Consider the following 15,061-nt stretch of genomic DNA (forward strand, 5'->3'; position numbering starts at 1 on the left):
GGGAGCAGAGAAAAGGGTGAAGCAGATACAAATAAGTTGATGTCCAAGAGGAAACGAAAATAGGTGTAACTGTTTAAAATAGACAGAGAGGCATGTGAGCAGAGAGAGAGAGAGGAATGCAGGGGTGAGACACACACACACACACACACACACACACAGAGGCACGCACACACAGAAACACAGGGATCTAAGAATTGTATCTCTACATGTCTAACATTTGCTGCTGAACTTTTGGCAGCTGTTTTGTTTTGTTTGTTTTGTTGATTTTTAGTCCTTGGTCCTGATCTGGGGATTCCGCTTCCTGCTGTATGCTCCCCAGCCACAAACAACTTGAACGACACCCACCACTCAACACGTTGAGGATGAAGAAGACGAATGAGACTCGTCAAAATCTACAGAAAATATCTGCGGCATTCAAACCTGCAGTGAGTTGCATACGAGGATGGTGAAAACTGGCCGTATAAACATGCGGTGACAGCTCTGACTGAACTTTGTAAGAAGGCTTTCCGCCATCCATAAGCCTGGAGAACATCACACAAGAGAGTGGTGTGACATGCAGCATGCTGAACATGAGGATCAGTTCAACAACGGACAACAGAGAAGTTTCGTCAGCACAGATGCAAGCATGCCCAGCTGATAATGTATCAGGGCATGAGAGGAAGCTGAAAGACACTTTGAGACTTTGACACACACCAACTGAAGACTTTGTGTGCCATAAATGTGGCAGCTTGAACATTGAGGAACAGATGCTCACGCTCCATGAACAAGGAGTGGTGGGAGGGCTCGACAATCAGCCATCAAAGGGGGGTGCAGCAGGGACCGGAGTGAGACCAGAGCTGGACCAACGACGCGCACACAAATACAACACCGAGGGTGAGTTAACTTCAGATTCTTTAGATGACAAACTTGTATATTTAATACACACATTAGGAACTAGACAAACACCACTCACACCCACATATGTATTCGAATGAGATTGAAGGATTTAGAAAGTCACAGCAAGTCACGTTAACTAAAAAGAGAAAATGTTTAGACTGTCACATGCAGGCTGATTCACTTCACTGCACAGCACATGGGTTACGTGAACGAGATGCAAGGTTAGAGGAAGTATGATTTAGAGAGGTGGAAATTATATAATGGTATAATAACAGTTTGTTGGACAAAAAAGTACTGCTGCTGTCTGTTTCTCTGTGTCCCACACAATCTGAGTTTGTAAAGGGGGAGGATTCCACATGTTTCCACATGTTTCCACATGGTACAAGCCCAGGACTGGTGTGAAGGACATGTCTGACTGGCAGCAAGTCAGACTCAATTCACTGACTTCAGCAATATAGAGGATCCTGGTAATGTACAGAAACAAAGGTGACTTACACAAATCAATTGTATCAGTAAAAAGAGTCATTCAACTTATGTTTGATAAAACACACACACACATCCGTCAACATGGCTGAGCTGTCGCAAATGAGAGGCTATTGAAAGTATTACACCTGTTTTTGAGTTTTTATTGAAGGCTATATAATAATGGACCCAGGTGTCCTTAGGGTTATTTAGATTAGATTAGATTAGGACAACTTTATTAATCCGCAGAGAGGACAGACTTTTGCCACCCAAAAGCCCTGGTGTATTTCACAAAGCCTTGTGAAACAATCTGGTTGATTTACACTTACCAAGTGGTTCAGCCTTTTTTACAATATGTTGAATGATATCATGATTTGCAGGAAGTGGAAGCCAGACTAGGAATCAGACATAGGTATGGATCAGTGTATCATCCACAGTCACAAGGACTGGTAGAGAGGGCAAATCAGACGCTAAAATCGAAAAATAGCAAAAACATGTGCAGCATCAAAGCTGACAGGGGTTGAAGCTTTACCACTAGCTCTAATGGCAATTTTCAGTGGCACAAGGAAATGAGACGCGTCTTTCACCACATGAGTTAATAGTCATATTCCTGCCCTAGAGGTGCAGCAGGTAGACATGAAGGTGTATATGACTGCATTAATCATTCTCACGGAGGCTCTCTCCAAACAGGTCCAGCGAACCAGTGCAGCTGACCAGGAAGAGGTAAAAAATCTCATCCGAGTGGGTGACTGGGTCAGGGTCAAAGTTCATAAGAGAAAGTGGACTGACCCCAGGTGGATAGGGCCGTACGAAGTGAAGGAGGTTACTTCACACTCGGTCCAGGTCATAGGTAAATCAGGAGCACCTTGGCACCACCTGTCACATTGTGCCCCAGCACCTGAGCGTTCCAGACCCTTAGCAGAGGTCAGAGGTGATCTGGCGCAAAATGGAGTGTAATTGTAATTTGTTGGGAAGAACGGACATCCAGTCACTGGGGATTCATCCCTCAGTTACCTGGAAAGATATGGGTATAGGTAAAAGAACCAGATGGATCCTAATGGGTGTGGGTGTGGCATTTGTGATACTTTTGACTTGGGGATTGGAGGTGAGGTACGAAAAAGTAAACAAACCAACCAGCGGAAACTATGGCTGTCTGCCAGAAGCAGTGCAAAATCTGACAGGGTTTGAGAGTCATCCAAGCTGCAATCTGACAACAAGCGGCAAGGATGTGAACAAAACTCAAAACAACCTCGAGAGAGGGAAGAGTAGGCAAAAAAGAGATGCCTCAGAACCGGCATACAAGCGACCACCAAAAGCGTGTCGTGCATATCTGACCTTAAACTACACCAAGGGGAGCAAGACCGTTTTTACTTTTGATTTGTGTGATGTGATTAACTGTGGAGGAAGACCAAAAGCATGGAGAGGTTATGCTGTGTATTTGTGTGCTGACCATTCCGTAGTCAAGAGATGTGAGAATTACGTGAACGTCGCGTCCAAGGCGTTTTGTTATTCCTGGGGCGCGGTAACAAAATACACAGGGCGGTGGAAGCCACAGACGAGAAAGACCTTATGGGACAAAATAGAATTCCAACGAGACTTTTCGCCAACAACCAATCCCTTATCTCTGTCTCTAAACAACGTCACCAAAAGCAGCACAGGAAAAACATAATATGGTTTGCCCTATTAGTGGACGTCCCCGGCAAAGACCCGAGAGTAGGAATTCAGATAAACATAATTCCGTACAGACCACCACCACCACCGGACCCACCAATTGTCTTGTCAGAAGACTTTTCTAAATGGACTCCCCAACAGGTGATCCAATTAGCTACAGGACATGGAAGCAACAATGTTTGGTTAAATTGGATAGTTGATAATGCTATAAACTAAATGGGTGGCTGTGTAGCTTGTGCTGCAGCAAGAGCAGCTATGTTCACCGAACCAGCACCACTATATCCTGAATCTGACCCAACAGGATACGCGTGCATGACAAATATGACTAAAATAGCTACTCCACCAAATTGCACAACTCTGGCATCCATATTTCCACCAATTGATAACGCAACTGCAGTAGGATATTTCAAAGCTTACAAAGCCTGACCCAATGCAGACGCAGACATATCTTAGCAAAAAGAGCAGCTGGAACTGAGTTCAGTCTGGACAAAGGTCCAACCTACATGGATGAAATCGGAGTGCCCAGAGGAGTGCCTAATGAATACAAATTGGTAGACCAGCAGGTTTTGAGAGTATCGTATGTATCATTCCATGGATAACAGTAAATAAAAATGTTGATCGTATTAATAATGTGCATTACAATGTTCTTCGCTTGGCTAATCATACTAGGGATGCAATAGAGGGCCTGGCTGAGCAGCTGGCCCCAACTTCTTTGATTTCTATGCAGAACAGAATGCTGTAGACATGTTGCTTGCTGAAAAAGGGGGTGTTTGCTCAATGTTTGGAGATCTGTGTTGCACTGTCATCCCCAACAACACTGCGCCGGACGGTTCAGTCATAAAAGCACTGAATAGTCTGAGGGCACTGTCAAAAGAAATGCAGGAAGCATCAGGTGTAAACAATCCATTTGGAGATTGGATGGAAAACATGTTTGGAAAATGGAAGAACCTGATCTTGTCAATAGCAGTGTCAGCGGGAGTGTTCATTGCAATACTGGTGTCATGTGGATGTTGTATAATACCCTGTATTCGTTCTTAGGTTAGCCGTCTCATCACAACTGCCCTCTCCAAGGAACCCCCACCACCCCCTCCTTATGGAGCTTACCCAGTATGGGAGGAGCAGACCAGCCTGTTAGGGTCAGATGAGGCAGAGCCAGACACAGGCGTGTAACAGGGTAGGAAGGTAAAGAAAGTGACGTCTTTCAGACGTCAAGAGAGGGATTTGTTGAGAAAATTAGCTTATTTGCAGTTTTGATAGCCACTAGGTTATGCAGCTTTAAATAGCCACTAGGTTATGCAGATTTAATAATCACTCACGCAATACTCACAGTACACGCTAGGGCAAGGGAGAAGTAAGAGGGAGATTAATAACTTTAACTGCGCCACAAGAAACAGGCCGCCATCTTTAGATAGATAAGGAAGGAACAATAGAAAGTGAGATTCAGGGACAACGCCCCAGCAGACTCCCTCTTCACATACTTTCCAGGTCCTCTCGCCTCAAAATCTCACTACACACTGACAGATGACTACACCTTCTGGGACGGGCCAGTGTGGGCGGATATGCTCAGGCTCCAACCAGGTTGAATACATGTAAAAACATGCTCAGCCTGCAACTTTGACTTGAACCAATGGGCCTCTAGAGGCGGAACCTTACATAAATGATTACGCTGCTATGATGAAGCGTGTCTAAATGGTGGAGCTCTGCGAGCGAAGCTATTAGTGACCCGTGCACGTATTACTGCAGGGCTGAATAACTCTGTTGATAAATAAACCTATTGCTTTTAATATAACTATAACGCCTCGTGAGAGCTTTCATTATCCTCTTAAATCCGCTCTGAGTGTGGGAGATAACTTTATTTTTCACAACATCTTCTGGATGGTTCTCCTCTGACTCATCTCCCGAGTCAAAACCACACCCATAATGCATTGCTGGTGAAATCCAGGGAACTGCCATTACATGTGAGGAGAACTGAGTTAGCACCAGTGGTGTATAGTAACGAAGTAGAAATACTTCGTTACTGTACTTAAGTAGTTTTTTTGGGTATCTGTACTTTACTTTACTACTTATATTTCTGTTTACTTTTTACTTTTACTTCACTACATTTTGCAAAGAAAACTGATACTTTTGCTCCGATACATTTCCCCTGAAACCTTCGTTACTCGCTACAAAATCAAATCTATCTTCAGAAACAAAATGAATCATGAGAGCAGCGTCGGGGACTGTGGTGGAACACAGACTGCAAGCCAGCAGGTTTGGTGAATCAGTGGTCCTAGCAGCAAGTTAAATCATTGGTTAATCACGTTAATGCGCAATTGCAAACAAGTGCTCTCAAAGCTGCAGTGTTTTGATTCCCAGTGATGCCACATGCTATAAGCTAGCGAGCGACTACATGAGTATAATTCCACTCTACGATGACTGATTTCATGATGGAAGCAGAAATGGAAGCACCTGCTACTCCCGCAACAAACGACGGTGGTGACGAAGACCAACACCCGTGGATCGCTAGCGAGTTAGTGAGCTGAGGAAGTGTTGACAGTTGTGCAGCACTAGTTGGCTAACGTTAGCTATAGCTGTATACACGGATTGACAGGAGCCGCGAGAGCGCAGCATTCGGGGAATTCTTCGCAGCTGTGTGCAAGCTGTCTGTGACGCTGAACACACCTCTACCTGCCTCAGCGGCCTGTGAAAGGATATTTAGCATCGCAGGACGAGTCTTCAGCCCAAGAAGAGAGAGACTGAATTCTCGCAATTTTGAAAACCAACCTCTTTTGAAGATGAACAGGACATGTTTCAGTTTCAAGTAATGACTGTGTTGCTGCTTTAGTATTGATCATGTTTTGATATTTGAGTCATGTTGTGGATGATCAGATGGAGTTATGATGGTAGCAGTCGCCCAATTGCAGATTCAGCTTGAGCAAAACCTTTGTCTATTGTGTTTAAATCAGGCCCATAGGAGTTTACAAGGCAGGCGTCCTTTCTCTAAACACTGACCTGATGCATCAAGTGGATATGTTTTGCTGAACATAATATTATGCATTGGTCCTCTACATCCTCTAGTCTAATGAGCAGACTTATAAACGCACTGTTACAACTCCTTCATAGTGTCATATTGCTTTACGGAGAATTATGATGATAAGTTCATAGTAGATGCAAAAGTATACTTATGTACAATATATTATGTTGAACATTGTTGCTCCTGGATGGATCACAGCCAACCCAATTATGTTCAACACAGCTCCATGTCCTTGGTCATGGTGCCACAGCACTTAAAAGAATAAACTTCATCATTCTCACAATTCTGACCCTTTGCTTTTTTATTAACAGCATTTACTTGTACTTTTACTTTTAATGAACAGGTTATGATGTTCATTTAATGTTCAGGTTATGAGGTACATTTAATGTCAGAAAATTACTTTTGATACTAAAGTACTTTTGTACTTAAGTACAATAAATATCAGATACTTTAAGACTTTTACTCAAGTAGTATTCTAAGAGGTGACTTTTTACTTTTACTTGAGTAGTTTTCCAGTAAGGTATCTTTACTTTTACTCAAGTATGGCTTTTGAGTACTTTATACACCACTGGTTAGCACTATCACACTGGATTAGAATTCAGGGTGGACGTAACGGAAATATAGCATTGACTGTCCTGTACAATGGTTGGGAGTACTCGACATTCTCTGGTAAAAGCTTTGGATGGGACATCTTGGCAGGACATTTGGAATTATGACAATAAGGGTAGAAATTACAACAACATTCAGACATCAGTCAGTGAGAAGTGATGGAAGTAAAAGTAGAAAAGAAGATGTTACTTTCAGATTAAGGTTCGGACATACAGGACTCAATGACACATTATACACATCATGAAAAAGACAGAGTGGGATAAATGTGAGATATGCAACTGTAAAGAAACTGTAGAACATGTGCTGATAGAGTGGAGGAAGAGAAAGACTGAGGAACAGAGTGGTAGATACAGGAAGGGAGTGGAGCATCAAAGGACTGTTAGAGACAGGGGACAAACAAGTTCAGCTTAAAAGGGCTTTATTTAATATTTTGAATGGAACGGGTTAAAAAGACAGACTATGACTGCAATATGGAGTTCATTTCTAATTGTTTCATTATATTTATAAATAACATTATGATTGTGTTTAAATGATAACTGTCATAAAGTCATGATGTTACACACTCCGGTCCAGTAGGTGGCGCCTTAAACATTGGTTTGGAGTCCTCCATTAAAGTGAAAGAAGAAGAAGGAGAAGAAGAACAAGAAGACGGAGGAGAGGAAGAAGAAGAGGACTAATCTCCTGGTAGCCGATAAAGCTATTGAAGTTAGCTTAGCATGCTACCTGGAAACAGACGGACGAGGACGGAAGTGACCAACACAGCGCTAGTCAGAGTAAACGGTGACAAGGAGTTGACGGAGTTCGTCTGGAGGAAACCTTTCTGTGGTTGAGTGAAAATGTCTAAAGTAGAAATGTTGAGATCTTTAGTCAGCCAGCGACTAACTGCGGCTGAAGAAGATATATTAGGTATGTTTGAAAGAACGATAGCAGAGTACGAGGAGGAACTCTCTCGTTCAAAAGAGGCGAATAAGCGACAACGGGAACTTCTGGACGCCGTTCACAACCCGGAAGTCCGGATACAAAGAGCACGTGGGTTCACTTTATTTCTTCTCTCAAACACTGTTCATGCTCCGGCTGATAACTTTTAATGTAGTTTGGAGTGAGACTCTGTTGCAATTCGTCGTCTTCTTCTTGTCCTGATTTAATACCTGCAAACGTGTCGCTTTTCGGCGAAATTAGCCGTTTTGAATCAAAATATATCATCCACGTGAGTGTAGTAGATCCGTAGAGTTTTCAATTTTTTTTAGTCAACCGGCCAGCCAGCGTTTCTCAGATTGGAGTGAGACAAGGAGAAAATGTGATGTCGTGATCTTCGCAATAAAACATATTTGATGCGACGTGTCGAGTCTTGGCCAATCAGCGTTAAGATGTCTACACTGTCTTAATTTCGATGGTTCTCGCTACTGTATAAATATGCTTGCGGTATTGACAGGCATTAAAGGTATAAGTATTGTGAGGAATTTAAGTGTTAAAGAGCACCTAGCGATGGATATGATGTGTTACAATATGTTTACTTGTAGAAGGTTTAAACTAAAGGGAGAGTCACTGAATTTGTTGTGCACTGTGAGGGAAACCAGAGAATTTATGACACCGCAATAAAGTCAGAGAGGGGGGATGTTGCTGAAGAGTTTCTGAGCACAGCCTTAAAGAAGGGGGGTGAATGGAGTGGTCTCACTGACGTCACGATCTCCTTAGTTACCAGGTCGGTCGGCCATGTTGGAGTACATACAGATCCTCCATGGCGGCGAGTAAACAAGGAAGTGCGGCGAAAATACCATACTTTGAATCACTGGATAGTGCATCAAAGGTTCGCTACCTTGCCAAATTGAAGGTTATTGGTAACTTGGATCCTTATACGATGAGTGCAGATCGTTTCAGTGCCGATCCTACTTGTCTTCCATCGGTAAACTACGCCAACATCTACGCGTATCTCGTGAACACCCCGAGTCCTTACACGAAAGACGAGCTGGAGTGCTACAAAGGGCTCGACGCTTATAATCAGTTTGTCAGTGGATGGGTCCGAGACGTCAAAGCAACGGTCGTCGAGAATTCTCATCTCGTCATTGGAAGGGTAAATATATACAGATCTGGTCCGATATTTAGCAATATTCAATGTTTACTCAGCGCAAACAGACACGTGTGTTTGTTTACATTGTACGTGCATGTCATTGTGTGCGTGTGTGTAGGAATTCACTTTCAACTAACTCCTAACTTCATCCCCCCCCACACATATATATATATATATATACACATATATATATATACATGATACGACGTTAAACTCATATCAAGCAATGCTGAGGCTGCATCTATGTGTTTCGCCTGTTGTACACGCTCGACACGTCTCTGGCACCGACTGCTGTCACGGGCCGATGAAGCTTCGGTAACCTTCTCATGTCCATGTTTAATTTATATTTCCTTTATTAAATACTGTTCACAAACGAATTTGCAAATAAAATCACTGACCACTTATAAAGTGATCCGCACATACTCGAGTGTACCCCAAATTCGATTCCTTTATATCTCGAGAGATGCGCGACAGCCATTTCTGGCGACGTCGCTTGGATAGCTCCGTCGTGTAATTTCCTTGATGTGTAATGACCGCTGGCAAACCAAAGAATGATTTCTTGTCTCTATCAGCTCTGCTGCCACAACCAAAGACAGCACAAAAGTTCACCATGATCGATAGGTTCTGCGACTCAGCCGTGCATGCCAGTGGCTGTGTGTACTCCAACATGTACTCCAACATGGCCGACAGCTAAACTGTGACGTCACACGAGACCACTCCATTGGTCAAGGAAGTGGCCGAATGAAGTCCGAAGGGTTCAGCCAATCACTGAGCTGATCGATGGGCTAAGGAATGTGTAATATGAGACATTTCAGAGACTTTGGAGGGACAAAGAAACTGAATCCCCGGAGATAATCAGACCTCATCTGGACCATGAGGCGGACACACCAGTCTGTCGTGTGGTGCGGATGGGGCCTCTATTTCATGAAGTATTACTACTGATAATGTAATTCAGTTTGTAACTGCATTTTCTTTTGTTAGTATATTAAATTCCTTTTGATTTAAACTTCAACCAGCTGATTCTGCCCTGCTTAATGATGGAAGAAAGGGGGGGGGGCTGCCTCTTCTCCTCTGCATGCTTCTTCATCTCTGGAGCAAGGAGGGGGGCTTTTACCTTTTGTTTGAGAAATTTTGAACATAACGTGTGTGTGCGCTGATTTGCAATAGTGTTGCGTGTGTCATAGAGCAAAGGTTTGAATCTCCGGGTGAGGCACTCACGCGCTCGCCGTACAAAGAGGGAGCTCTGACACGCAGGTGGTTCAGCTTAAAACTTGTAACTAGTTGTGTTGTGAATCGGGTTAGTCGGTGGGATATTGTGTAGCAACCTGCAGGAACAGCACCTTCCCCATCCCTGAGACTCCAGGACGCCCACACACAATGTGGCCCAACCCTGGCTTGTGTGTGGGTGAAGATAATGCGTCCCTGTGCTGGACAAGTTCAAATAAAGTATAAAGATACAGGGCTCACAAAACACTGAGGAGAGATGCGTATGCGGAGCCCTGACTTTGTTTGTTGCTAGGGCTACTTAATCAATTATTGTGTTTTGTGAAACCATAGATCTATATTTTTGATGCTTGACTTAATAAATTGTTAATACTTGTAGATCGTCTACCCCCCCCCCCCCCCTTTGGGTGCTTGGCACCTCTTTCACCTCTTATGAGTTTGCAGGTATGCTGATTTCTTCTCTCAGCTTCTAGATGACAGGAAATATTTCAACTTAAAGTACAAGTTTGTTCTCTTTTATAACGCCACATGGATTTGGCAGCTTAAAATGGTTCATATGTTCATGTCACATAAGTTGATTACATTATTGTATTATCTGGTTCTAGTGATACTCTGGAATTGTATGTCCAGGAGACTATTTGCTCAATTCTAAAATGTCTTTGTGACCCCTCTGTGTGTGTTTACTGTTTTCCTGCAGACGTCCAGCAGCTGTTGTTGGTTAAAGAAGAGGTTCCCTCGCAGCAGCGGGAGTCAAGCTCCAGTCTGGACCAGGAGGACCCAGAGCCCCCACACATTAAAGAAGAACAGGAGGAACTCTGCACCAGTCAGGAAGGAGAGCAGCTTCAAGGTCTGGAGGAGGCCGATGTCAAGTTCTCATTCACTCCTGTGAAGATGAAGAAGAGGAAGCTCAGTCCTCACAGCTTCATCAAAGACAAACTAAACAGATGGGAACAGAAGCTGATGGAGAGGACTGTGGAGGACCAGAACCAGACAGGAACTTGGATCCAGATAGACATACAGAACCAGATACTGATGAGAAGACTGGAGACTCTTCTGACACTGATGAGGGTGCTGATGGGAAGAAGACCAGAGAACCTCAGTCAGGTTTAAACTATGTGAAACCTGATGAAGTCCGTGTCACTGATTCAAGATGTAGCGCTGGTGAAAAACATTTTAGATGCTCTGAGTGTGAGAAAACATTTGGCAATAGTCAAAATCTGAAGAGACACATGAGAACCCACACAGGAGAAAAACCTTTCAGCTGCTCAGTCTGTAAGAAATCTTTTAACATGCGTTCACATTTACAGAGCCACATGAGAACCCACACAGAAGAAAAGCCTTTCAGCTGCTCAGTCTGTAAGAAATCTTTTAACCAGAGTTCAACTTTACAGATACACATGAGAACCCACACAGGAGAAAAACCTTTCAGCTGCTCAGTCTGTAAGAAATCTTTTAACCAGCGTTCACATTTACAGAGCCACATGAGAACCCACACAGAAGAAAAGCCTTTCAGCTGCTCAGTCTGTAAGAAATCTTTTAACCAGAGTTCAACTTTACAGATACACATGAGAACCCACACAGGAGAAAAACCTTTCAGCTGCTCAGTCTGTAAGAAATCTTTTAACGTGCGTTCAACTTTACAGACACACATGAGAACCCACACAGGAGAAAAACCTTTCAGCTGCTCAGTCTGTAAGAAATCTTTTAACGTGCGTTCAACTTTACAGACACACATGAGAACCCACACAGGAGAAAAACCTTTCAGCTGCTCAGTCTGTAAGAAATCTTTTAACGTGCGTTCAACTTTACAGACACACATGAGAACCCACACAGGAGAAAAGCCTTTCAGCTGCTCAGTCTGTAAGAAATCTTTTAACCATCGTTCACATTTACAGGGACACATGAGAACCCACACAGGAGAAAAACCTTTCAGCTGCTCAGTCTGTAAGAAATCTTTTAACCATCGTTCACATTTACAGAGCCACATGAGAACCCACACAGGAGAAAAGCCTTTCAGCTGCTCAGTCTGTAAGAAATCTTTTAGCCAGAGTTCAACTTTACAGAGCCACATGAGAACCCACACAGGAGAAAAGCCTTTCAGCTGCTCAGTCTGTAAGAAATCTTTTAACCAGAGTTCACATTTACAGAGACACATGAGAACCCACACAGGAAACAATCCCATTTAGCTGTTGTGGTTGCAGTAAAGTTTCCGTTTGTGATAAAAGCTTTCAGCACGAGTCACCTCTGAAGTGACACATGATTAACCGCGGTTCAACTACACTGATTTCAATACAAAAAGTTATTCACTGAATGAGCGCCAACTGTACAGTTTGAAATAGTTTTGATGATTATATTGATGATTGATTTGATGGTAATGTAAGTTTAAGACGATGGTTTTACCTGCATCTGTGCACAGTATATTGTATTCAAATGATTTCATCAATAAAAAGTAAAAGGTTTGTGTATTTCACTGGGTCATACAGTTGTACATAGCACACTTTGTTCATCAGGATTAAATCCATCAGTGACTGGAGTGTGACTCAATAGTTCTTTGTCTTGTTTGCACTCTTTGCTGCCATTACTGGAATAAAATTGTCATCTTGTCTGACACAAACTTGTAAAAAGGATGAAAAAGGTCCTGAGATGAAGCAATCTACACATTCTTTGGAGTCACAAACCAACAACATCCTTATCTCGATCTATAGTTCCTTCCAGTTGATCAACAGGCCGACACATTCCTGAATGTGTTCACAACTTGTCGATACTTTTTTAGATTGCCGGTGGCTTTTCTTGATCGTACCATCATCTTATCCTAATCGTTGTGCTCCCCAGGCCTCTTGTTCATGTGTATGAGCACTTTTACCAGCTCAACTTTAGGTAACCATGAAACAGGCCCCACCTTTGACTTCATCACACAGCCCCAACACAATATATCAGGATTGGTGCGGCAGCAAAGGGGTTGGACCTGATCACACCCGGCCCTCATACATTGTGTTACATAATGCTGTTTGGAAAATGCTAAAAATAGTGCGGAATGAAAGAAATCTATAGAGATTAAAACAATAAATAAAATGTCAGTGAATCAAAAGACATCAAGCTAAGTGATGCAGATCAATCAAAGAAAAACAACTCTTTTGTACGAGGGAAAAGACAATAGCTCAATCATAGAGTTGGAAATATGTCTTTAATAGTAAATACACACGTTTTATGTCGCTCTCACACGGAGCCATCTAAAAAATACATATTACAGGGAGGAACTGAGACAGAGCTCCAGTATTTATCCCACTATGACTACGTCCTCCTCAGTGAACTCATAGAAGGGAACCTCCAGCTTTAGAGGAGCAGGTCCCTTTCTTATCCTTCCTGAAGCATCGTAGTGGGAGCCATGGCACGGACAGTAGTAGCCTCCGAAGTCTCCGGCGTTGGCGATGGGCACACAACCCAGATGGGTGCACACACCGAGGACGATGATCCAGCGGGGGTTAATCACTCTATCCTTGTCATGCTGTGTGTGTTTGTGTGTGCAATCATAATTCCACATGTTTGAAACCCTTTTCCCCTGTAGGCGGTGCTGTCGGAGGCCTTCTGGGCTGCTGGCTGACCAGTGGACAGTTCAAACCGCTGCCTCAGGTCATAATGGAGCTCAGTCCTCAGCAGCAGCAGAAGCTTGATGGTAGTCTTCTGGCCGTGCTGGGAGACATTCAGTGGACAGATTTGGCTCAGCTAACTGCTCTAGTGATGGACAACGCCACCCTGAAGCAGCAGCTGACGGCGACCCTTCTCGGGTACATCTCCAAGGAGCTCCAGGCGCAGGTGCACTACGTGGATTAGTGTCTGTGGAAGAACTGGGATACTCTCACTCAGGGGCCCACATGCTCAGAATGTCTTTTGAAAAGAAGGTGAACTGTTTGTATGACGCTGGAGAGACTCTTTATCAAATATGAAATCACAGATTGTAAATTTGCACAGACGCCATCACAGTCTTGGTTACAGGTTATTGTGAAAACAGCTGTATACCTGGATTCATTTATTATTGGAAGTACACTCATCCGATGAAGGAATTATTTATTCATCAATGGCACTGTTAATCACATAAGAGACATAGTGGTTCTGTTTGTGATCACGGTTTGATACAAAATGTATAAAATACATTTGACACACCACATGAAACATCACACAGGGGCGGAACGATGGAGCTTTCATCCTATCTTTATCCAAGAGCGTGTTCTTTCAATTTGAGAGCATCGCTCATTGAGTCCACGCTCAGATTTGGTACTGTCTTTAGCTTGATCCAGTAGACTAATTGAGTTTTTATTTTCTAGTTCGTGTTGGTTTTCTAGAGGGGGCCGGGGACACGCTCACCTGGAAGAAAATGTTGTACATTTTAAAGTTAAATGCATCAGTCTGGTGCACTCTGAGACCAACATCAACAACATGAACATAATTCATGTTGAAAGTAACGCAGTTTAAACTGACAAATGCTGGAAGGACAGCTGGCAAGAAATCACTAACTGTCATTCTGTAAATTAACCGATTTATAATATCACTGCTTCATCTATAACGCGATAGATCTCACTATAATAACACGTGTATTCACGTTCATGTTTTACTTTGATGTATTCTTATTCTTTCAGCTGAGACCCCAGCGATGTGAAACTGACTTTTGGGCAAATAAATAAAAATATATATAAATATGATTCTAAGCAGTAAGGAAGTTTCCTTCCATAACTTAAAATCACCCACACCAAACATTAAAGTAGCCGGAGACTGTGAGACACGACTCAAGAAGCCGACACACGTCAGTGAATGTGTGATGAGAGAATATTTACACATTTCTTTTCTATTTACTCCCAAGTCTGTTCTATTTCATCCTTACTGACCGCCAGAGGCAGTGCTTAACACTGAATGTATTCCGTCGCGCGCATGCGCAGGTCGAATATTTATATCAACAAAGTCACGTGTGACCTCGGATGACCACCGTCGTCTATAAGTTCCGGTGTCATCCTGAGCTCAGCCCTTTTTTCTTCTCGCGTCGCAGGTTAGCTACCATGGTAGCTTAAACAAGGATGTGTCTACGATCAAGACATATTAGAGCTCGTCGCTGTAGCCTTGTGACTACCGGTCGGAGTTGCGGTTCT

This window comes from Melanostigma gelatinosum, assembly GCF_949748355.1.
Source record: "Melanostigma gelatinosum genome assembly, chromosome: 18".
In the NCBI taxonomy this organism is placed as follows: domain Eukaryota; kingdom Metazoa; phylum Chordata; class Actinopteri; order Perciformes; family Zoarcidae; genus Melanostigma; species Melanostigma gelatinosum.